The sequence below is a fragment of the Biomphalaria glabrata genome, chromosome 4, assembly GCF_947242115.1.
Source record: "Biomphalaria glabrata chromosome 4, xgBioGlab47.1, whole genome shotgun sequence".
In the NCBI taxonomy this organism is placed as follows: Eukaryota; Metazoa; Mollusca; class Gastropoda; family Planorbidae; genus Biomphalaria; species Biomphalaria glabrata.
The window spans coordinates 20926066-20949274 of NC_074714.1; the positions used below are offsets into that span (position 1 = coordinate 20926066).

General features: G+C 38.2%; 2 protein-coding genes across 7 annotated transcripts in view; one reads left to right on the plus strand and one right to left on the minus strand.

Moving 5' to 3' along the window:
- The window catches only part of LOC106063065 (histone deacetylase 6-like), a 189063-nt gene that overhangs the window by 69468 nt on the left and 96386 nt on the right, over positions 1-23209 (minus strand). The window lies entirely within an intron of this gene.
- LOC106063066 (G-protein coupled receptor moody-like) overlaps positions 15023-23209 on the plus strand; it is a 35037-nt gene continuing 26850 nt past the window's right edge. For 2 of the 3 annotated variants that reach the window (XM_056025931.1, XM_013221380.2), the window contains exon 1: positions 21133-21365. The gene's annotated coding sequence lies outside the window, so the exon portion shown is untranslated. Of the gene's footprint in view, positions 15492-21132; positions 21366-23209 lie in introns of those variants that run through there. The other variant, XM_013221381.2, reaches the window with a different exon arrangement.

Consider the following 23209-nt stretch of genomic DNA (forward strand, 5'->3'; position numbering starts at 1 on the left):
GCTATTCTAAAAGGGATCAGTCTTTCTTAAGTGAGTATAGTCAAATTTCTCCAAAGTTACATATAAACAACATGCTGTTGACATCTTCTACGCAAATAAGACAGGTCCACTAGAAGACATCTTTACTCGAAGAAAACAGGCACAATAGAAGACGTCTTTTACGCGAACAAAAACAGGGCCACTAGAAGACGTCTTCTACACGAACAAAACAGACCCTGGGTCAAAGAAAAGGGGGTAAAAAAAAAAACAGAGTCAAAGAACAGGAAGGTCATTTAACAATGAGTTTAAAGAACAGCGGGTCAAAAAACAAAATGTCAAAGAGCAGGGCGGTCAGATTTAAAAAACGGAGGGTCAAGTCAAAGAACAAAAAGCCAAAGAACATATTTCTTTTTTAATTTGTTGAAATGTGTGTTAGTGTGTGGGACAAGTGTGGGGAAGTGGAGCTGTCCCAAAGTCACAAGTCAGTGGAACGAAGGGGAAGGACATTTGCAAGACACATGAAAGCGAGGCTACATCCAGGCTGTGCACCTTGTTCCAGTCTATCTCCCACAATTCCGTGTTGATGTATATTGCAGTGCGCCTGTGGAGACGAGTCCCAGATGCAAGGAAATAAACACCATTGTGTCGTCTCTCCTGAGCAGGTTGACGACATACCTGTACGATGTTGGTTTTAATGAAGCACAGGAGGACTACGTTAACACAGCGTCCCACGCTGATCCTGTCCAGGAAACGAACAAGACCTTACACGTCACTACCGAAATGTTCAATTTGAGGTCTAAACCGATTTGAGTAAATATGTACATTTAAATAACACTAATTTATCTAATGAAATTATTTAATAGTATTTAATATGCCTCAAATTAATTCAACTGCATAACAGCATTTGTGTAACATGAACACTTTTGCCATTATTTTCAAAGACTTAGACCATAAAGAAGGCGTGCGACTTTTTGATTAGACTTTCAACAAATGAAATCAAGAACAAATGCAATAAGTTACGTTGTGTTTGCTTCTCTAAATGAAGTTCATCCTTGCATCTGAGGATTCAAATTTTGTCAAGTGATAGTCATCAAACTACAAGGTTTTCTCCGAAATAATTTCCTATGAAGGATACTATGAACTAACAACAACAACAAAATGTATAAGGCAAGGAATCTAAAGCACATTTGTTTGTGGAGTGTCTTGGTGAACTACGGTACTCTGTGGCCAGCACAACGAACAGCAGACATTTGCTTTCGTCAAGAATTATCTGGTACAACTGTTCCGATTACGAATCTAGGGGAACATCGAAGTAAGTTTTCATTTCTTAAATAACAAAATCTCTATTCTCCTTGAAAACTGATCTTTGACAACCAAACATTCAGCCATCATCGCATTTTTTTTTGGGTGTGGCGTCCAACCTTTAAAAAAAATGTACAATAATATTTAAAATATTTTTAGATGTCGACATCCATGTTAAGAGCACGTGATAACCAACTCTTACACGCATGCGCAGACAACGGAACAAAACCAACAATAGAGAAACATCTGGCTGGGACCGATATGATGGAAGGGAGGGAGGAATCAACAGGTGTCAAAGACAACAGACGAGAGGAGTTACGTAGGGACCAGATGAGAGGTGTTGAGGGAGAAAAGACAAATAACTTCCGGCTCTCTGGCAGCGAGGAGTGTTCACGTAAAATCACGTGATGAAAGACACAACTGGATGATAAGATATAATCATCATAACCAAATCTGAAGTCAATCAAAACATAAACAAAAATAGTATTTTCATAGTGACTTCCTCATTGGTGACTTCCTAGTTTAGGTGTTTCTTTTTGTGTGTGTTTGTGAGAGTATAAATGTATCACTGAAAAAGATAAAGTAAGATTTTATGGAATGTTAAACAATGAAGACCTCAATTGTAGCTTACATTCTCTAGTTATTGAAACATATGACTAAAATTCAAGTTTTACTATGGAGTTGGTTTATTCCTTTTTTTTTTTAGAATTTAATAGTTCAACCTGATGAGTCAATATCCCATTGTATGCCGGGGATCTTTCTTAAGGTGACGACATAACAACATTTCTCTTTACGAAATAAAATATTTTTATCAAGAAGAAATCAGGAAAATATTTGACTACACTATCTAGTCAACAATAATGCACTTTTATAATTCAAATTGAGAAGTAGATTTACAAATGTGGACTTCACGTAAAGCTTGAAACTTATGAACTGTATTGACCTCTACTAGCGGAAATAACATTTAGTTCATTTCTCATAAAGCCCCCTCCATATTTACTCCTCTATACAGAGACGCCAAGCTACGAGAAGCCAATGTATCAATAAACCTTCTGTTTACACTTCTCTTGGTACCTTAACATATACACTGTGTGACCAAATAGGAACACTCTACAATTATAGCCTCAAAGATAGTTTACATTTCCAAGTTTTTGAAAAATTCAAGTTTTTAAAAAAGCATAGCTCTTATGTTTAAATGATCAGGTAAAGGCCAAGTCCCACAAAGTCAAAATGTATGTCAACTGAATTCCGTCAAACTTAACCCAAAGTCACTCAATCTAAATCGATCAAACAACTATCAAGTCCAGATGTCCGTGTGCTGCACGTTTTCCCTTTGTTCGAACTAAAACCATTCTGAGAGGTTCCGTAGGACAGGGCAAGGGAGGTAAGTAAACTAGTTGTAATTACTGATCGTTGACTTGTGGCACCAAACTGCTGGTAGACAATTCAACCCTTGTTGGCGTAATGTATCTTAAGTAATAAAACTTCCAATACTTTGAATAAATGAGTTTTGAGCCATACTAAATAGAACTCTATTTATAATACAGACACAAATAAAGTTGATACAAAATAAACTAAATGTTCTAGACTGAAGTAATAGTATTAATGTTTCTTAACAAAATTCAATTGGTTACGTCATAAATACTCTCTACATATAGTTTTCAATCAGTCACGTAAGACCAAATGACCACAATGCCACCTAAGTTGCATCATATACAACCAATCGCTAACGCCTTCCCACCGTCACCATAGAAACACACACATACACTCCATAACACTAATCCTACTTATTCCCCCGCTACTAACTAGTCTGCTAGGCTCCTGTTGAAACCGACATGCTGCATAGATTGTGTAGCTCATCCCTTCATGTTTCTTGTTCTCTGACTTGTACGGCGTACTTTTGTTAAGCTTCCCATAAGGAACTATCAAGTTTCATTAGGTTCAAGATTGGTTGGGAGGAGAAGTCGCTGTGAATGCAGTGAACCCCAGGGCAAGTTTATACTACGGGATGCATCAGATTCCTGGCAGGTTAAGACATAGGTCATGACTCGATGCACCAGCCAATCAATAAGCAGAGATAGATATCGGCATAAAAACAGGATACAGAAATGATGCAAGGTGTACCAATGTTTGTGAGACTCAGCACATTGTTGTTTACACAAGAAACCAAGAAATAAACATCCATCATCACAAATAAAAGACACCCGTAACGGATGTTATTCATACTTTCCGCACTCTAAGAATGATGGGATATCTCAAAGAAAACGTGTATCAGACAAAGGGCTATTGGGGCCCATAATTATGTTCAGGATTGGAGCAGACGAAAAGCAGTTTCAAGGTCTAGGAGATCATTAACAATATATCGCTTCGCCTGTACACACATAATTAGTTAAATATGTTTTTTATTCTTCATTGCCCTTGCAATACTGCCGTCCAGCAATAGTACAGCATGGGCAAAAGGCTAATAAATGTACATTGTATGCAACTGAAGAATTTCAAAAATGTACAGAACAAACAAACAAATCCCGTCAAAGACTAATCAGATATAGTTAATTACAGATCAAATTTCCTCACCACCGCCCCTGTAGGCGATACGGATTGCTGCCACTTCTCCTTAATTCACAGATTAATTAAAATGACCTACCACAAGGGCGGTCAAGGGGGTTAAACTCTCGGCTGCCGATTAAAAGTTAACGGATTTCTAATTCTATTCCGTGGCCTTGATATGGGGGCTCCGTTAGTCGTACTCAAGGTCGTGCTGAAAGATCTGTAAGTCCAGTCAAACTAGCCGCCACAAATACAAAAATCGTGTCCGGAACGTGGTAGTAGACACATGAAGGCTTCTCATTGTTGCGCAGGCCCCGGCCATTTAAGACTGAGGGAGCGAAAATGTCCAGAGCTAGACACCACGAAAAATGGTTCGGCCTAACCCATTGATGGTCCTACCATAGAGGAACCTTCAGACATAACTAGGTGTCAAGAGCTAATCGTTCAATGAGAAATGTGGTCATAGTGTTGTACGGAGAAGGTTAACCTCTGCGACCTCAATGAAGCTCATCTGAGACTCCAGAATAATAATATTGGTGATGATTGATCTGTATGGGGTGTATGGGGTATCTAGGAGGGGTAGCACCTCTAGTGGACAGGCAGTCGTACCCTCTTTTTGAGGGTAGCTTGGCTCACTCTTGGTCCCCACTCGGTACCCAACTCTCACCTGTGGCTCCCAGAAGCTGCAGCATGCGCAGCGGCCACACCCCGGAAACGGCTTTGACTGGCCGGCTAAACCAGGTAGAGGGTATCTGACGTGTACACTGAGGTTCTGTCAAACCTAGCATGTGAAGTCTGGACTTTGCGGCCTGTGCGTAACGTCACAAAACTAGACTAATCGGACAGAAAGGCAAATACCAGCACAGTGGTGTGGAGCACTCAAGAGCAGGACAAGACACACAGAAAGTCTCTGGTCATCCACTGCACCCAAACTTGTCCCCGGACGTCTTGACCAAATCTTGCTTCCCGAAAAGGATGGGCTTTAGGGCGAGAGAGTGAGGTCGACGTGTTGCGCGAATCCTCCTCACTTAAATCCAAATTCCAGCGCAAGTCACTCGTCATCCCCCCCCCCCCCAAAAAAAAAAATCACAACCAAACCAAAGTCCTGTGGCGACAGGCAAGCAGTGAAGCGGTAGGTGTGGGCACACTGGAAGCCGTAGCTGCAACCCTGCACACAGGCGGCTCAGGCCATATGGTCGTTCACCACTGACACAGAGCAGCAGTGGAGTCCGGCAGCCCCCTGAGTGGCTGAGCAGCCCTATTTAGGAGTGCACTGCTTACCTCCATAGCATGAGGACAGGGCTAGAAAAGGTGCCCCAAAAATTGCCTGCTCTAATCTACCCTAGCCAGCCTACCGCAGTTGGTGGGAACCCTACTCGAAATTCAAAGAAAAAGACGAGGATAGTTCCTCTTACCATAGGCGCTTGGAATGTGCGCACACTACTTGTATAATTAATAAGTTTTATTAGAAAAATCATTAGTCATATAGAACACAGATCTGGAAGTGACATACCTATCCATCAGTGCGCAACCAATAACAAATAATTATTCTACAATTACACGTAGATAGAGACGCCTAAAATCGTAGCATGACGTTCTGACATCACAACCCATTTCAAAGCAGCCATAAGACGAGCCAGTACACAAACACTCTTTGATAGCTGTGACCTTCAAGGTACCCAAACTTTTCAACCAATTGTCAGCCCCAGTGTACTCGAGTGCTCATAACCAGACGACAGTGGAGGACTTGGAACGGGGTTACCCGGTACTCAGACAATGATTGGTTGGTTTATTAACCTGGTTACGTCAAAGTCGGCCGCGTTAGCTTTAGATTTACAATGCAGGGCAGAAAGGAAGCAGGAGGGGGCACATGTGGAAATCAAACCAATAAAAGGGTTCGAACACACACACACAGACATTCAGATAATCTAAGTCTAAACTTTGATGTGCCATACAACTTCAAGAGGTTGGGAACACTTAAAGAGCGGTAAAGAGGCTGCGTAGGTGTCGCTGCTGCTAGCACCCCGAGTGAACGTGAGGGCTATGACGTAGTGAAGGGAAGACAATGAAGATAAATCTATGTTGATGGGCCGATCCTAGGCTAGAGTGCAGTCCCCCTGGGATAAAATTAGCTACAATCAGACACAACAACACGTAATGAGCTCATTGTTTCTAACATCTCTACCCCTCCCCCCCCCCCACACACACACCACACACAAAATATAAACTTCAGAACTTTCTTGCATAATTAACGTAATACCTGGCAATGTCTCAGGTTAAAGTCAAAGCGTGCAGTAAAGGATACGTATTCAGGGAATAAAGACGAGTTCGAGTCCACTATAGCTGCCTCTTTTCACTCAATATGATCATCACGATATCTAACTGCAGAGTATGTGTGTACCTTTGCACTGTACAGTATATACCAAAAAAACGCTAACGCAATCCGTAACGACTTTCATTCCTTAACAAAACTATAGATTTGCTTTAAGAGACTAACACTGACACACTGACATTCAAGTTATATATGCAGTACAAGAACGAGACTCTCTCAATAAGTGAGAAAATAGCGTTTAATGGTTTCAACTTCGAAAACAACGCAAGAATAAATAATTTCTACTTTAGCTATTTTTTTCAAAGGTTTTTTTTAAATAGCCATTAAACTGGTTTGAGTGGTCACGTGAAACACTGCACTCCTCCTTAATCTTTAGAATCGAAGACATTACTATTTATTTATTAAAACTGGCTGAAAAAAAATGTGTTTCCGTATTTTGGACCCATGAGCTGTGCGACATGAAAGTTCCAAGTCCCCAAAAAGTTACACATAGTATTAGAAATACAGAAATGAGACCTATGTTTCATCGTGTTTCAATTCTCTTTGGTCTAATCCACTGATACAATGGGAGCCAAACATACAGTCCATCGAAACATTTCATACCTCGTAAAAGAAGGTTCTCTTATAGACAACTCCCCCCCCACCTCTAACGAGTCCATCACAAAACACTAAGCAATGATTACAGTCAATAGCGCTGTGTTAGGCCTGAATCATACTAAGATATTAAAAGAGGACAAATAAAACTCCATTTACGAATGTCGAAAATTCAATGATATTAAGATCACGATTCAAAGCATGAGAAATAACATTTCTACTTCCGCTATTGTCACACACTCACGTACAGACACACACATATAAGAAAATTCATTATCTTAATTATTATCTTTTGATATCTATCTATTATAGATATTTAAAACTATTACGATGTTTCGGAAAGGGAATTAAAGGTTAATCAGATTTTCATTAGCTTTTATTCTTTCTATTTTCAATATTAACATGACGACAGACAGCATGACGACAAAACGCACTAAAAAAATGCGGCTTTAATCCTTAAATATATATATATATTTATATTATACACACACACATATAAATATATGTTTATTATATATATATATATATATATATATATATATATATATATATATATATATATATATATATATATATTTAATACCGGTATATATATATATATATATATTATACACACACACACACACACACACATATATATATATATATACATACATACATATATATATGTATATATATATATATATATATATATATATATATATATATATATATATATATATATATATATATATATATATATATATATATATATATATATATATATATATATATATATATTGTCTAACTAGGTCGCGTGACGTAGTGGATTTTTTTCTTTGACGTCATATGGGATTAATTCTATAAATGAAATGCTAAAAAAACTCGATGCATTAATGTTTATTAAACCTCGTCATCTGACTCGTATTTAAAAAAAAAGACATACTAGCTAGATTTAGATCTAATCTAGATTTCTAACACTAGATCTAGATTTTTTACACTATATCAAGATTTTTAACACTAGATCTAGATTTTTTTTACACTAGATTTAAATTTTAATTCTAATTAAAATCATTGTAGATTCCAGATCTAGAATTTCTAGGGCTAGTTTAGAATGATGTAGACTGAATCAAGATCAAGAATTTCAATTACTAGATTTAAAGTATAGATTTTGATTTCCAAATGTCTAGATCAATATTGCAATGTTATTAAATACTAAAAGTAATCTGCTATTTTTAAATTTAATGTTGCATTCAGTCTATTGATAGATTATCTAGGCTTTTTTTTAACATAAATCTTAGCCTTATCTAAATTATATCTAAATTATGTGTTTCACATTATCAATAATAGGCTATCAGTTTGTTACTAAGTTAACAGCAATGCCTCGTCGTGCGGTTAGTGTGCTGCACTGATCATCTCGACGGTCCCAGGTTCATACACTGCTCGCTTCCATCCCGCGTCGTCCAGCGGGAGGTTTGGACAAGGAAGTAAATTATCTTTAATTTTGAAGGAACATCCGAAACATGTGTAACATTTTACAGTAAAAACAAACACTTTTTTTTACAAATGCAAATGACTTTGAAACATTATTACTTTTGACAATCAGTTTTTAGGACGAGCTCCATGACTAGTTGATATGTTATGACTCGTCTTATCCTGCTGCAGCATTTTCTAATAGACTGAACTAAAGATGCTCGCCTAGGATTGAAATACAGTATAATTAAAAACCAACGAATAAACAAACGAAAAAAAACCCAATATTTTACTGTCTTTAATCAATGTTAGTCAATATAATCTGTCCAATGTTCAATATTGTCTGAAATAGTCCATTGTCTGGCCGTCGTGTTGTTTATACTTAATGCCATGACGAAAACACCATTAACCAAGTCTTCATACCAATAGATCAACCATTACCGATCACATAAAGACCACTACACAGACTTTGATTTGGGGACCGACAAACAGCTTGAACCCGTAGTGTAATGGTGTACCAAAATATATTACATGCTTGCGACTTGGCCGACCTTTGTAGCCAGTATCCAAACACACTGGGTGGCAGGTGTTAATAAATATGGCTGACTTAAAAAACGACGTGGATATGAACGATTATCTTCATTTACATTTTGATCAAATATCTCACAACTGTATTGATAGAAACTGAACATATGGCCTGGCTATAATGTTACATGAGATTGGGCCTGGGAAAATACACAGGGACATTAAAAAGCATACACTGTATTATCAGGGCTTTAGGTCCTACAAGGGGTTTCATTCTATCATTAGGGCTATAGATTGTAAAATGCTTAATTAGGGCTAGCTAGATCTTTTATAGAATACACTGTATTTTGTTATTAGGCCCAGGATCATGTGCTGAATCATTAGGGCCATGCATAAATTTCTTTAGCATTAGTATGAGTGTGCGAAAGTTATTGCATACATTTGCTTTTACTCGAGTAACCAGGCCAACTACAACATACTCTTGCACACAGAAACCTGACAAAATTGCTTGAGAGAGAGACAGACAGACAACAGACAGATATATATATATATATATATATATATATATATATATATATATATATATATATATATATATATATATATATAGATAGATAGATAGATAGATAGATAGATAGATAGATAGATAGATAGATAGATAGATAGATAGATAGATAGATAGAGATAGATATAGATATATATAGAGAGAGAGGGAGAGAGGGGAGAGAGAGAGAGAGAGATTTCCGTTCACCCTCAAAAAAAAAAAAACACTAGATTATGAGTCCACTTCAATTACCTAACGGATTGAAATAAAAGTAAATAAAACGAATAAGTGTTTGAAGTTAAATGGAGGGGGAGATTAAGTTCAAGTATAAGTCAAGGGAAACTTGAAAAAATGATAGGTCCCATGGCTAGAGGTCCCAAGGCTAGAGGTCTCAAGGCTGGATGTCCCATGGCTAGAGGTCCCAAGGCTGGAGGTCCCAAGGCTAGAGGTCCCAGGCTAGAGGTCCCAAGGCAAAAGGTCCTAAGGGTAGAGGTCCCAAGGGTAGAGGTCCCAAGGGTAGAGGTCCCAAGGCTAGAGGTCCTAAGGGTAGAGGTCGCAAGGCTGGAGGTCCCAAGGCTGGAGGTCCCAAGGCTAGAGGTCGCAAGGCTGGAGGTCCCAAGGCTAGAGGTCCTAAGGGTCGAGGTCCCAAGGCTGGAGGTCGCAAGGCTAGAGGTCCTAAGGGTAGAGGTCCCAAGTCTGGAGGTCCCAAGGCTAGAGGTCACAAGGCTAGAGGTCGCAAGGCTGGAGGTCCCAAGGCTAGAGGTCCTAAGGGTAGAGGTCCCAAGGCTGGAGGTCCCAAGGCTAGAGGTCCCAAAGGTAGAGGTCCCAAGGGTAAAGGTCCCAAGGGTAGAGGTCCCAAGGCTAGAGATCCGAAGGGTAGAGGTCCCAGGGGTTGAGGTCCCAAGGCTAGAGGTCCCAAGGCTAGAGGTCCTAAGGCTAGAGGTCCCAAGGCTAGAGGTCCCAAGGCTAGAGGTCCTAAGGCTGGAGGTCCCAAGGCTGGAGGTCCTAAGGGTAGAGGTCCCAAGTCTGGAGGTCCCAAGGCTAGAGGTCGCAAGGCTAGAGGTCCTAAGGGTAGAGGTCGCAAGGCTGGAGGTCCCAAGGCTGGAGGTCCCAAGGCTAGAGGTCGCAAGGCTGGAGGTCCCAAGGCTAGAGGTCCTAAGGGTAGAGGTCCCAAGGCTGGAGGTCTCAAGGCTAGAGGTCCCAAAGGTAGAGGTCCCAAGGGTAAAGGTCCCAAGGGTAGAGGTCCCAAGGCTAGAGATCCGAAGGGTAGAGGTCCCAGGGGTTGAGGTCCCAAGGCTAGAGGTCCCAAGGCTAGAGGTCCTAAGGCTAGAGGTCCCAAGGCTAGAGGTCCCAAGGCTAGAGGTCCTAAGGCTAGAGGTCGCAAGGCTAGAGGTCCTAAGGGTAGAGGTCCCAAGGCTGGAGGTCCCAAGGCTAGAGGTCCCAAGGGTAGAGGTCCCAAGGGTAAAGGTCCCAAGGGTAGAGGTCCCAAGGGTAGAGGTCCCAAGGGTAGAGGTCCTAACGGTAGAGGTCCCAAGGCTAGAGGTCTCAAGTAATACTAACAATACATGACACCAATAAGCTAGGATAAATAAAGGTAATTAAAATCATACGTGACATAGCTTTTACGATATTTCGATTTGTCTACCCATACTTTTAAACTATTAATCTTTAGACGGTGAAGTGTCATTAGTTCATACTAAGAGTCAACTTTCTCATTTTATTTCGACCATCTATCTCAGTAAAACAAAAGTATTAGACATGTGTGTAGCAGAACCATACGAAAGACATTACATGGCAAAAAAAAAAGGGGGGGGGGGATACTAGTAATCCAATCCAGGAGACTCCTATGGAGAAGGTCAACCCTCAGGTAACACCTAGCGTAACCCTTTGATACCACTGGAGAGGACCACTCGCAACATCATCAGTACTTTACTGTACTTTGATATAGAATGTGTGAGCCAAAACACCGAGTAGCTTCCAGTTCACTTAGTTAAGTTACTTTTGGCGAGTTCCAGAGATAAGTGAGTGTCAGAGGGGTGAAACTCGTACTGAAGGCACTACGAGAACTTTTTCCAAACCGAGTTACTCGCAGACTCCTGTCACTTGATGTGTACACGGATGCGGGTGCGCCCTATACCGTTGCCAGATTGGAAGTATCTGGATTCAATTTATAAGCCTCTTTCCTCGGAGACAATTAAATCCTTAGCTACACGACTGCTCAAAGATTCTCAAAGAGAATATCATAAAAATGAAAACATTCAATTTGCTATCTTCTTTTTTTACTATAAAGTAGAAAGTAAAGCGTATGTATGTGTGTTACGAATAGAAATCAAAACCGTTTGACCAATCTTGATAAAACTTGGGCATAAATGTTCCTTGGGTACTAACTGGAACCGTGACGTATGTTTAGTAGTCCTAAAACAAACTTAAGACCTTTAAAAAAAATTGCCCAACACTAATGAAAGTATTCCTATTTTATGGATCTAGGCGATGTTTATCATGCTTACATGAGAGAAGATCGAAAGGATCTAGATCTAGATCTAATTTTTAAAACTACACTTTGTGCAGAAAGTTTTTTACTTTGACACATGAAAATTACAAAATATAGTCTATTGATTTCATTATTTAATAAAATTAAGCTTTAAATTTAATTTGTCTTTCAAAAGCATTTTTACATAAATTCGTTCCTTATATCTGCGAATTTAGATGCCCTGACGTACTTTATAATCCCATTCATCTATCGAAGCCGACATCTAATTCCTAAGCCCTAACCCTAATTCAATGAGGAACGTTCTACTTTATACTTTGACACATAAACATACAAAATAAAGTCCATTCATTTCATATTTTAATCAAATTAATCCTCAAAGTGTGTGTTTCTAAAGCATTTTTGATACATTCGTTCGCTATAGCTTCCATGTTGACAAGCATTTTATATTCCCATTCATGTGTCGTGCACACCGCTATGTAAACACACTATGATTGGACAGGCTACATGAGGCTCTATATGGGGGATATTAAATATACTAACATACAATAAATAATAAGCTTCTTGAGCCATTGAATTCACTCTTATAATAGTAGGTCTACATCTATAATAATATTATATAGACTCCAGATCTAGGTCTAAATATATGTAGCAAATGTTTTTATTTAAAAAATGATTTTAGGTCGATTAGCTATTTTGATAGTTCCATTGATACTATTTTTTAAATTCACACATTTGCTTTCTTATAGTAGTATTATTTCGTTTAATTGTTTCCAAAACACTCTCAGCGACTATATCGTCCGTGATTAGCAAATTAAGACCCGCGGACCGCGGGTATTATATGTCTAGTATAAATGTATATTACGTGACTGAACTAATTGATACAATTGCATTTCATATAAGCTTTGTTATTTTAAAAAAACGTATTTTTAAAATGCTTTTCTTGTTGACAATAATAACACAATTATATCACATAAGCGCAAAACAAAAAAAGTGTATTGTATTGTTGCAATAGAGTCATGTCTACGGAAATAAAGCAAATATGAATATAGGGCCAAGATACTGTTTTCTTTTGAAGGTACAAATTCGACTTTACACTCTTCACGTCAATAACAAAAGAAACAAGTCTTAACTTCGCCAAAGTACTAAATAATTGTGTCCTTATTAGTGAAATAGAAAAAAAAACTAAGATTGTGTTTATCTAAATTTAGCACATCTTTTAGCTATAAAGATGGAAGCCGCGACTATAGAATGTATAATTTTAAACTAGAATTTTACAATTTTGAAAGCATGTTAGTGAATTCCGTAACGCAACTCTAGTGTTATTGGTCTGTTTAGATGTTAGAACTAAATGTGCCATTCAAAATCTGGTTTCAACATGGCCCCTATCATTCTGGACATAGGTGCAGACGTCAACTTTTGGTCTTCTGCATGGGAATACTTTTGTTGTTCAAAGTTCAACACGAAGACTGCATATACATAGGAAGTATCTGGAACATTGAGACATGTTTACTTGAACAGCATTTCACGTGAGTAGGAAACGTTCACCATCTACTGTAGGCAGCTAGAGAGTCAGGTCTAAGTAGCTGACTTCCTTGCGGGTGTCCTACAAAGCTGTCATTGTTATCTTCATTTAGAACAGAACCAAAACGTAAAGAGATGCGAGGTTAACCCAAGCAACAAGTGGTCTAGCGTCAGAGAGGGAACGTGGGGGTATCGTTTGTGTCAGCTTCTTTGAGAACTTTATTTCAGAAGTCATCTGTAGGTAGAGGTAACATGAAAATGTACTTTTAGAAAACACTTTGTTTGGTCTTCAAAAAAAACAATTCACTTCTAAAAGTAGGAAACAATAAGTCAACGTCAATGTGTTGATCAGACTAAGACTACGAGGGAGACATGAGCCAGGGCTATCAACTCAGTCATCTAGGTCGAGCTGAAGTCAGTGCATTCCGATGAAGCAATGATGATAAGAGACTATTTAAAGAAAGCGAGGCGCATTGGTAGTAACTTTTTGCGAAATTATGAGTCACTTTGTTACACTATATATATTTGAAAATATTTTTTAAAAATGTTCAGTTGTATCAAAGAGTTGATTATATCAAAGTGCAGGATTCATATATCTAAATGATTCAACGAGTGCACCAACTTGAACCTAACATGTGTACAACGTTCAAAGGCGTATGTGGTACACATCCAAAGTTTTTACCTATATGCATGCACAAAATAAAGTTAACAAATCGAAATGAAATACAAATACTAATGAAAACCTCCAAATATAAATAGAATCACCCATACCTAAAGATTTAATAGTTTTGTTCTTTGTATGCTTATAAGAACAGCTGATTGAATACATTCCAGACAACATTGACAATGCACCCACAAGGTGGTGCTGACAATCGTTTTTGTTTTCTACAAGAACAAAGAGAAGGCATGAAGCCAAGGAAAGGACCCTAGGTGGAAGCCCTAATGATGCCATAGTATTGCTCTCTTGTGTTGACTTTCTCAGCTAAATACAAACATGCAAGCTGCTGCTTCAGTTTTGAGTTTAAAGAACTTGTCTACTAGCAATTCACTTGTAAAAAAAATGACCTTTAAACAAGTGTCAAATGGTAATAACGAGTTAAGTAGTGTCCATTGAAGACACCATAGTCACCATCGATGCTGTCATGTTACACGGAAAAGTTGGAGGTCAAGAAAGGGTAGTGGAAGTTTTCATGAAATGTTGGAAACAACTTGTTCACTTGCGCGTCACAGTTCCACTAGAGTCATCCAAAGTTTGTCCCTAATGACATGCAAACGATCAGGTAAATGCAGAACTTAATGACAAATGTATCATTTTAAATAATGAAGTAAAACAGCAGCTTCTTTTAGAGTTTCTCTTAGCAACAAAGTTGTAGATTACTTTGTGCTCCAATGTGTCTGCCATTATAGAAGTACCTTTTGTCTCAACACTAAAGATGAAAGTATTAAAACTGATTGGCACTTTTATAGAAACGTAGGGTCACAAAACGTTGGAGCTTCTGTAGACTACAGTACACTAACAACGCGTCTGATAAACTGCTCTAATTAGTTCATTTAATCACTGTAAGTTGTTTTTTTTTTGCTTGGAGCAACACGCACACATTCTCTCTCTCTCTCTCCCTCCATCCAAGGAAGCAAAACAAAAAAAGCAACATCCCCAAACTTATGGGCTTCACTCAACACTCACGTCTCCACGTGCAGACGTCGCTCGCGTGCGCCCTCATCCACAGTTCGGGTGGCGGGAGAGGTGACACGCTATACCTAGACGAAACTGAAGACAGCAGACGATAGTGAGTCGGAAAAAAACTATCGAGAAAGGGGGGCGATGAGGAAATGGAGAGACGGGGGGGTTGGAGGGATACTCAGCCCCAATCTTCCGAAATGTTGCTAGTAGTCAAATCTGTGGATTGTGTTTTTGTTCTTAAAAAAAAAAAGTTGTGGAATAACAGCAAAATATAGATCTATAATATATCCATGAATTTTAGGGAGTGCTGTACGTCGTCTATAAAAACTTGAGGCGTTCAGAAATGTTGGATAGAAAGTGGCGCATTCTAGACGTTGTGGGACAATAGATAGATCGACTTGCTTGACTAGAGCAACTTGTCCCGCATATATCTACCTACATATTGTCCAACTACTTTTACCATCAGTTTCACAGTCTTCCATATCTTTGGATTTTGTTAGCAGACTTTAAAATGTTAAGCTAGGTAAGTGATGTCACTAGAAGAAAGTTGTGAATTCACCAATTGGATGTTGCGAGACAGCTTCGTTATATTTCTGGGGCCCTATAGTGGAGAGTCGCTATTGCGTTTGTGCTGTCTGTTGTTCCGTCTGTCACCTTCACATACAGAAAAAAAAATACGAATTAAAATAAGGGATTTTGGGAAAGTCTTCATAAAATTTCAAATGTTGCAAATTGATATGGCCCGAAAGCATGACAATAGGTCGCCTTAGAGTTTGTGATTAATACAAACTCCCATTCGTTACCTTCATAAACTCTAAAATAGGACACAATAAAAAAAAAAGTATGGAATTTTTAATTGTATTCCTAATAAGAGGATGCCAAAGGAAACTTCTGAAAATGTTAATGTGAACTTTTCAGGAGCACGTCATTACAAAGTTTATACCAATTCTCTCCGTCTGTCTGTCTGTCTGGGACAAAATTTTGTACACGTTAATTCTCCCACTTCACAGTCTCGGATAAATTGAAACTTTACACAGTTATTCATTGTCCGTAATAAAACACGAATCAATAAAAACCATTAACCAATTAATTAATTAATTAATTAAAGGTGATTATTAAATTTTGTTTGATATAGGAAACGGAGAATAATCTTGCATTATTAAGAGACATGACGGTAAATGTGAAGATATTTCCCATATACAAGCTTTTTTTTTTATTTTGTTTGTTTAAAAATGATTTTGAATGTTCATTGCAGATATGTATTCCAACTATTTCAACACTCAGTCCTTTGGTGACGATGGACGTATTATGTTTGTTAATAGCCAAAATTTGTGCGCACATTCATATTTAATGGTAGGTTAGAAGTCCAACGCTTTCGTACTAATAGAATACAGAGCATGGGCCGCTTCAAATGTTTTGGGTAAGTCTTCCAATGCAGGGTGAGATACAGAGTCTGTGAAAGACAAACATAAACACGTTGTATCTAGTTACAATAACTACAATTTAAAAAAAAGTCGAAGAATACCAGGGAATGGCAATATGGTTTCACCTACAAATAGAAGTTTAGAGCTATGTGTTTAGATAACACATGACCCACTTTGAAGTGATGGGTAAAAAGTTCAAATGAACAACATTTCAATTGATTTACAGTTGTAAAAGTCAAAATCTGTAATAAGGAAACGTGAAATAATCTCATTCAAAGAATACAAATTTCCCTTCAATAGATGTCGTTGCATTCTCAATGAAATAAAATGTAGCATGTTGTTTAGAATGAAAACTGGATGTCAATTAGCTTTGTTCCAGGACACCATGTTCCGTATTCCCAGCCCCAACGGAAGTCTTTTTGATCAACAAATTTCAATTGTCAGATTGAAAATAAAAAACGTGGAAAGAGAGAAAAAAAATGAGGGGGGGGGGGAGGGGAGCTCTTTCATGTTTGAATTTTTGTTTGGTTTAAATTTCCTTTTTTCTGTTTTGTAGGGAGGGAGGATGGGTGTTGACCTTCACGTCTAATCAGATCTTGTAAACTTGCAGAAGGAACTGTGAAGGGGAGATGTGTAAGACAGGGTGGGGATGGGAGGAGAGAAGAAATGAATCAGACAAATTCGGGCTGACATCTGAACCGCTGACATGAGGGCTAGGAAACAAAAGAGTTACACCGATAGCAACGTGTGTGTCTTGTGCTATAGACAACACACAGAGGCGGGGGGGGGGGGGGGGGAATGGGGCGCCACTTCTTCGCACCTCCCCCCAACCCCGCGGGCGTAATACCACTGATTAATTAAGTGAGTATACCATTAAATACAGGCAAAACGAAAATTAAACATGCGACATATTAAAAAAAAATATTTTAAAATGTATCTAAGGAGAATAACTCCACATTTACATCCATTTATGTCAATACTGTAAGATTTTTTTCTTTTTCTGCTATTAAAAAATGATTAATTACTACTATTTAATTAGCTAATTGGCAATTAATTAATTGGTTTATGTTTTGTTAGAAACAATGAATAAGTGTGCTACGTTTATGGGAATGGGAAGTCAGAGAAATAACCTGTTCAATATTTGTACCAGACAGACACAGTGAGTTGATAGAAGCTTTGGACAAAACAAAAAGCTAGGATGGTTGAAGGGTATTGTGAGCTCGATCATTGCTTATAGCTTCAGATAGCTACTACAACTAAACCGTATACATTTCTAAGTATAGAGATTTAAATAATCTTCAACAGATTTCCGTTAAAAAAAATCTTGAATATAACTTTTTTTTTTTATAAATATACATAGACTCAATTTGAAATGAGATCTAGTTGGATCTAGTAATAACAAAATGAAATGATATTTAAACCAAATCTAACTCACTACAAAAATACACGTCCTTTATGTCTCGCGTCTCTGGCCTCGTCTCCGCTTTCACCGCCGTGACTTATAGTCACATTATGACAGACCAGATCGTGGTTTCAACAGAAACTGTACAGCGTACTCAACCAACATGGTTACATTAGAAACACGCACTTCATAACAATGGGATTTCTTTCCCATCTCAACTGTTACTTTGTCTGTTGGACCGTCGGGGCACCACACGTGATCTGACGACTATCTCTCCGTTCCTCTCTGTCATTTGCTATAATGTATGTCTCTTTCATACACAGGCCAATCCACTTCATGTCCTATCATTTCCCTTGCCTGCCTCTCTTTCTTTTCCCTGGTACTGTTTCCTGCAGAAAAATCTTTTCGAGACTATGGCATACAGTCTTAACTTGCGTTTTGATTGCAATATTTAATTTCTTAAAAAAAGAAGAGAAATCGAAAGGCCTACAAGATGTGTTAGCTTTCATATTATATAGGCCTACATAATATGTGAGCTTCCTGAGGTGTGGGTCTACATAATATGTAAGCTTCCCGAAGTGTGGGTCTACAATAGTCTCATGATATGTGAGCTTCCCGAGGTGTGGGTCTACAAAACGTGTAGGCCTTAAATATACGGGCCTTCACGTTGTTTAACCAGTAATCGGGAAATGTACCGGAAATGAAATAAATCCTGGCAGTTCTTTCGTCAGATCTTATAAAAAAATGCCAAAAAATAAAATTTCGAGAAGCTTATAATACAAAATAAAAGATTGCGTCACAACTATGGGTATAGGAAGGGGTGTGTCAGCAGACAGATGATACTACATTATCTCTTCAATCTCAGATTTGTATACTGGAAGGGAAACATAAACAGGGTTTGCTGACGAGAACAACAATAATTGATCAATGCTTTTGTTCCCATGAGATTTCCTAGAGCAACATCAAGAGACAATGTTTTCTTTTGATCTCGCGTGTAACATGCAGATATTCTCAACTAAATGTTTAGAGTTTCAGACTTGGGAAGACACAGGAAAAGAAAACTTAAGCCAAAAATAAAAAAAAAAAAGTGAGCCTTCAAACTGAAATGTGCTGGTAAGGACGTGACAAAGACAAAGAAGAAATAGGACAAGATCGATGTTTAAAACTATTTGGTAACATTTGTTTGTCTGTTTTTATGTTAGATGAGGAAGATGTTGAAATCAGTAACACAAATAATACGAAATATCAAGAACAAAATAAATGAACTGACTTCTTTATCCCCTGACAATGTCACTATGTCCTGCATTCAAATATGATTACACTCTCGCTATTTTAGCCCTTTTTTTTGACAAAGCTTCTATAAACTCACTCTGTCAGTCAGTCAATTTTAGTTGACTAATAAGGTGGTGTGGGTTGAATTCGTTTCTTTGTAAAAAGAAAAGTTTGTAAAAAATTATAAAACCTTTTTTCCTGAGCTGCTCCTTGGCTTGAAGCGGCTGAGGTGGCCTTATCTAGTCCAGACAAGTGATAAGATCATCGACAGTGAGTATGGCACATTCTCTAAGCCACTGATCAAATCAGTAAGTTACATTTCCTGGTCAACCCTTGGGTCTTCTTTGGAATTTCATCAAGTCACACAAACCTTGCTATCTTTCTCTACAGCCTACGGCAAATTTACGCTCTGAGAGAGCGCGTGCCTGCAGGAACACACATTTCATTTGTTCAGGTCATCGGTCAATATGCCAGATGACGCGCATAATCCAATAGTGTTAATGTCATTGCGACTGTTTATTCAAGTGACAACATAGAATACTGTGCAGTGCCTTTCTTCTCATGGTCAGTGGCGGCAATGATAGTGCCAAATGTCACCAAGTTCAGGTGTGTAGGTGATTATCTTATATAGGACACAAGAATGGTTTTGTAAACACAAATACTAAAACTATTATCTATGGAAATGTTACCATCTTTTAATAGCTTTTGTACAACGCAACTTTTACAATCACGTTCAGTACTCTGTTCCCCTTTTGCAGGCATGTGGAGTACTGAAATAAATGGGAGAAAATCTTTTCGGGATTAGAAACCTTGATAGGTTTACAAATAGCTTAAGCCACACAGTCCGCTTCGAATTTTTCAATAGTTACACGATTAATTGCTTGCCACACTGACTCTATACTTAAATAGTTACACGATTAATTGCTTGCCACACTGACTATACTTCAATAAATACACGATTAATTGCTTGCCACACTGACTATACTTCAATATTTACACGATTAATTGCTTGCCATACTGACTCTATACTTAAATAGTTATACGATTAATTGCTTGCCACACTGACTATACTTCAATAGTTACACGATTACTTGCTTGCCACACTGGCTCTATTAGGCCTACTAATAGTGCGCGGAGGTAGAACAAGTTACTAAGAATGAAACCAGGACTCTAGTAACATGACCAAAAAGAATGTTGACATGTTGGCACTTTGCGTAGACTGACATTAAGTATATATAAACAATATAAACAATAATGGGGATGAATGGGGCATTCTTAACGATGCATGAATCATACTACAAGCATGCCGAAACACACACTAGCCTTTTGTCTTGTGAGACATTATTTGGCATGTCTAGAAAACAATATATTATTTTTTTCAAATCCTTGGGAGGGGACCAAAAAATTTCCCTTAGTTCAAGTTTTGACCCAAGAATCTATGGACTAAGGCTCTTTAACGCTGATTGCAAATAAAAACTCCACATTAAAGATACAGTTAAAAACATTGTTTTAAAAATTCTACAGACTTGTCTGTCGTGACCAGGGGTTGAAACGTAAAACGCTTTTTTTTTTTACTTTGCGAATGTCCTGAATACAAATGGTAGGATTCTGTTTCGTGACGTGACACACCTACAATGACATCCTAAAACATTTGTCAGTTCTAGGCACATACACACCTCAGTCATCACGTATGTTTTGGTGGCACACTCCTATACGTTTTTCTTCACATGTAGAGCATCTAGTGCCGAAATAGCAAACAATACATTTATAAATGAAACTTATTCCACGGGGTGGAAAGCTACCAATGTTGACTCATTAAAACAACAAGCCAATAAATAAATAAAATGTATACATTTTAAAAAACTACTTGTTGTAACTCGCCATCCATCTGCCTCACACACACTCTCTCTTTTTCACACACAAACACACTCTCTATCTCTCTCTCTCAAACACACTGTCTCTCTCATACACAGTCTGTCTCACACAACACACTTAAAACTAAATGACTTTTAAGTTACTAGATTATTAATCCTTATTTCCTTCCCTAGGGCAAAAAAAAAAAAAAAAAAGACACTTCTAACGAAGAAGAACGTTTGGTGTCATGTACACGGTCATAAATACAAACAACGTGGACAGTCGTGTAGGTCGGTAGGCGGGGTAAAGTGGTGGTTCACAGTTCACAGACACTCTAACATCCAACACCCCAACATTTCGCAAAACCAAACTACGAAATGTAAGCTATGTCCTGTGTTTTTTTTTCCTCTGGTTACATTTGAAATGGTATGTCTCTAAAGGAAAGGTATGTGCTGTTTCATTTGCCTTATAGCTTTTAGTTCTTTTACTTGGGACCAGGATGAAGTTTTGTCTGTCACTAAGTCCATTTCTTCTCAGCCATCTTGAAAGTGAGAAAATTATGGAACGGGGGGGGGGGGTTAAGACATTGCCATTCATAATTCTAGCTGAAATAGCATGATGTTGAATTGAAAAGATATCTTCAAAATTGTTATTATACACGAATATAATTTAAATTAAAATAGAAAGTTGGATTAGGCCTATAAGCTTTTTATCTATAAAAAACAACAACGCTTAATAAAAAAGGGGAGAGTATTGGGTGGTCTACACATAATGCTAATACACCAAAATGTGTTATTCCCCCTTCTTTTTTTTTTTTAACTACTTTATTCCAAACTCAGTTTTGTTGCTTACATCACTCACACAACTATTTAGACCAGTGTTTCCCTGATTTTTCCTTAACCGAACACTTCGCACATTCTGAGTATTCAGCGGAACACTTTGCTTATTTTTTTTAGGAGATTACATCACGTGGTGGCCTACTTATTAATTATTCTAGCAGTTCGTGGAAAACCTAATCAGGTCTCTCGGAACACTAGGGTTCCGTGGAACACAGTTTGGGACACACTGACTTAGAGCGTACTGTAAATAGATCTAGTTGAAGATCTTGTCTACTCTGTTGCTAGACGTTTACATTTGTGTGTCTGAATATAATGTGATGAACTAACCTTTCAACTCTAACATATAAGAGACAAAGTCAAGGATGAGATACATTGTGCATTATTCAGCTAGAGACCCTCCTTTTTAGGGTACCCTTTCAGACTCTGACATCTATGGGGGCAGGTGACGTCAAGTTAACGAGGATGTCATGTGGCCAGCACAACCGCCTTTAGTTCTCTAGGTACCCATGCGAGTTAGGTGAACTCATGAGCGTCCAAAAAATCCTGAATAAAAATCCCTGTCTTAACTGGGATTCAAAGACCCCCTCTGTTCGGAAGCCAATCCTTTTATCTCTCGGCCACCGTGCCCCCTCACTACTTTTAACTTTAGCTTAGGAAACATTCATCTCCAGCGTTTTCATTAAGTGTACTCACCTTATTCATAAACACATCTATATCGTCTATTTCTTTTTCCATTTCATGTATATTGTATCTGATTGCCAACCAAACAAAAGATTTTCCCTAGTGTTTGTGTCTGTTATGTGTAAGTGTTAAAAACTGATATCCCATAAGGGCGGCCACCCACCTACGTCGAATTTAATCCTCGCTAACACGATGTGGAATGTCGAAATGAATTAATCGCCCCTGGTCTGCAAATGCGCACAGATTCCCAGGAGACGAGAAGACAATCCACTGTGGTAATCTGGTCTCTCACGAGTGGGCGTGTCAAGGAAGTGGATCTAGGCTACCTTCACGTAGATGCTACACATTGGTTGAAATGCATTGTAGATAGTGCTTTCGATCTACTGACATGGACTTTATGGAAAGACAAGATTATGACCATCGATGATTCAAAAAATATCAGGAATTGATTAAGAAGAGAAAATATTTAATAAAACAATAAGAATGAACCGTAAGCAAACCATCCCACGCTGTATTACTACTACTAAAACAAAAACTTTCAATAGTGACTTTTTCATCTTTCTACATACAATCATCTTATGGAGTCTCTTTACACAGAAAAAAAAAATAACGTATCCGATTTCTAGCATTTCCTTCCCTCGTCGAAGAGCTTCTTCACACTCCCCAAGTAGCTTGCCCTCTACTACTGACACTTGGTGGCGTCTTATTGTTTGCAGCTTAGTTGCCTATTTCTTCGCTATTCAGAATCTCACTTTGAAGAAATAGGATG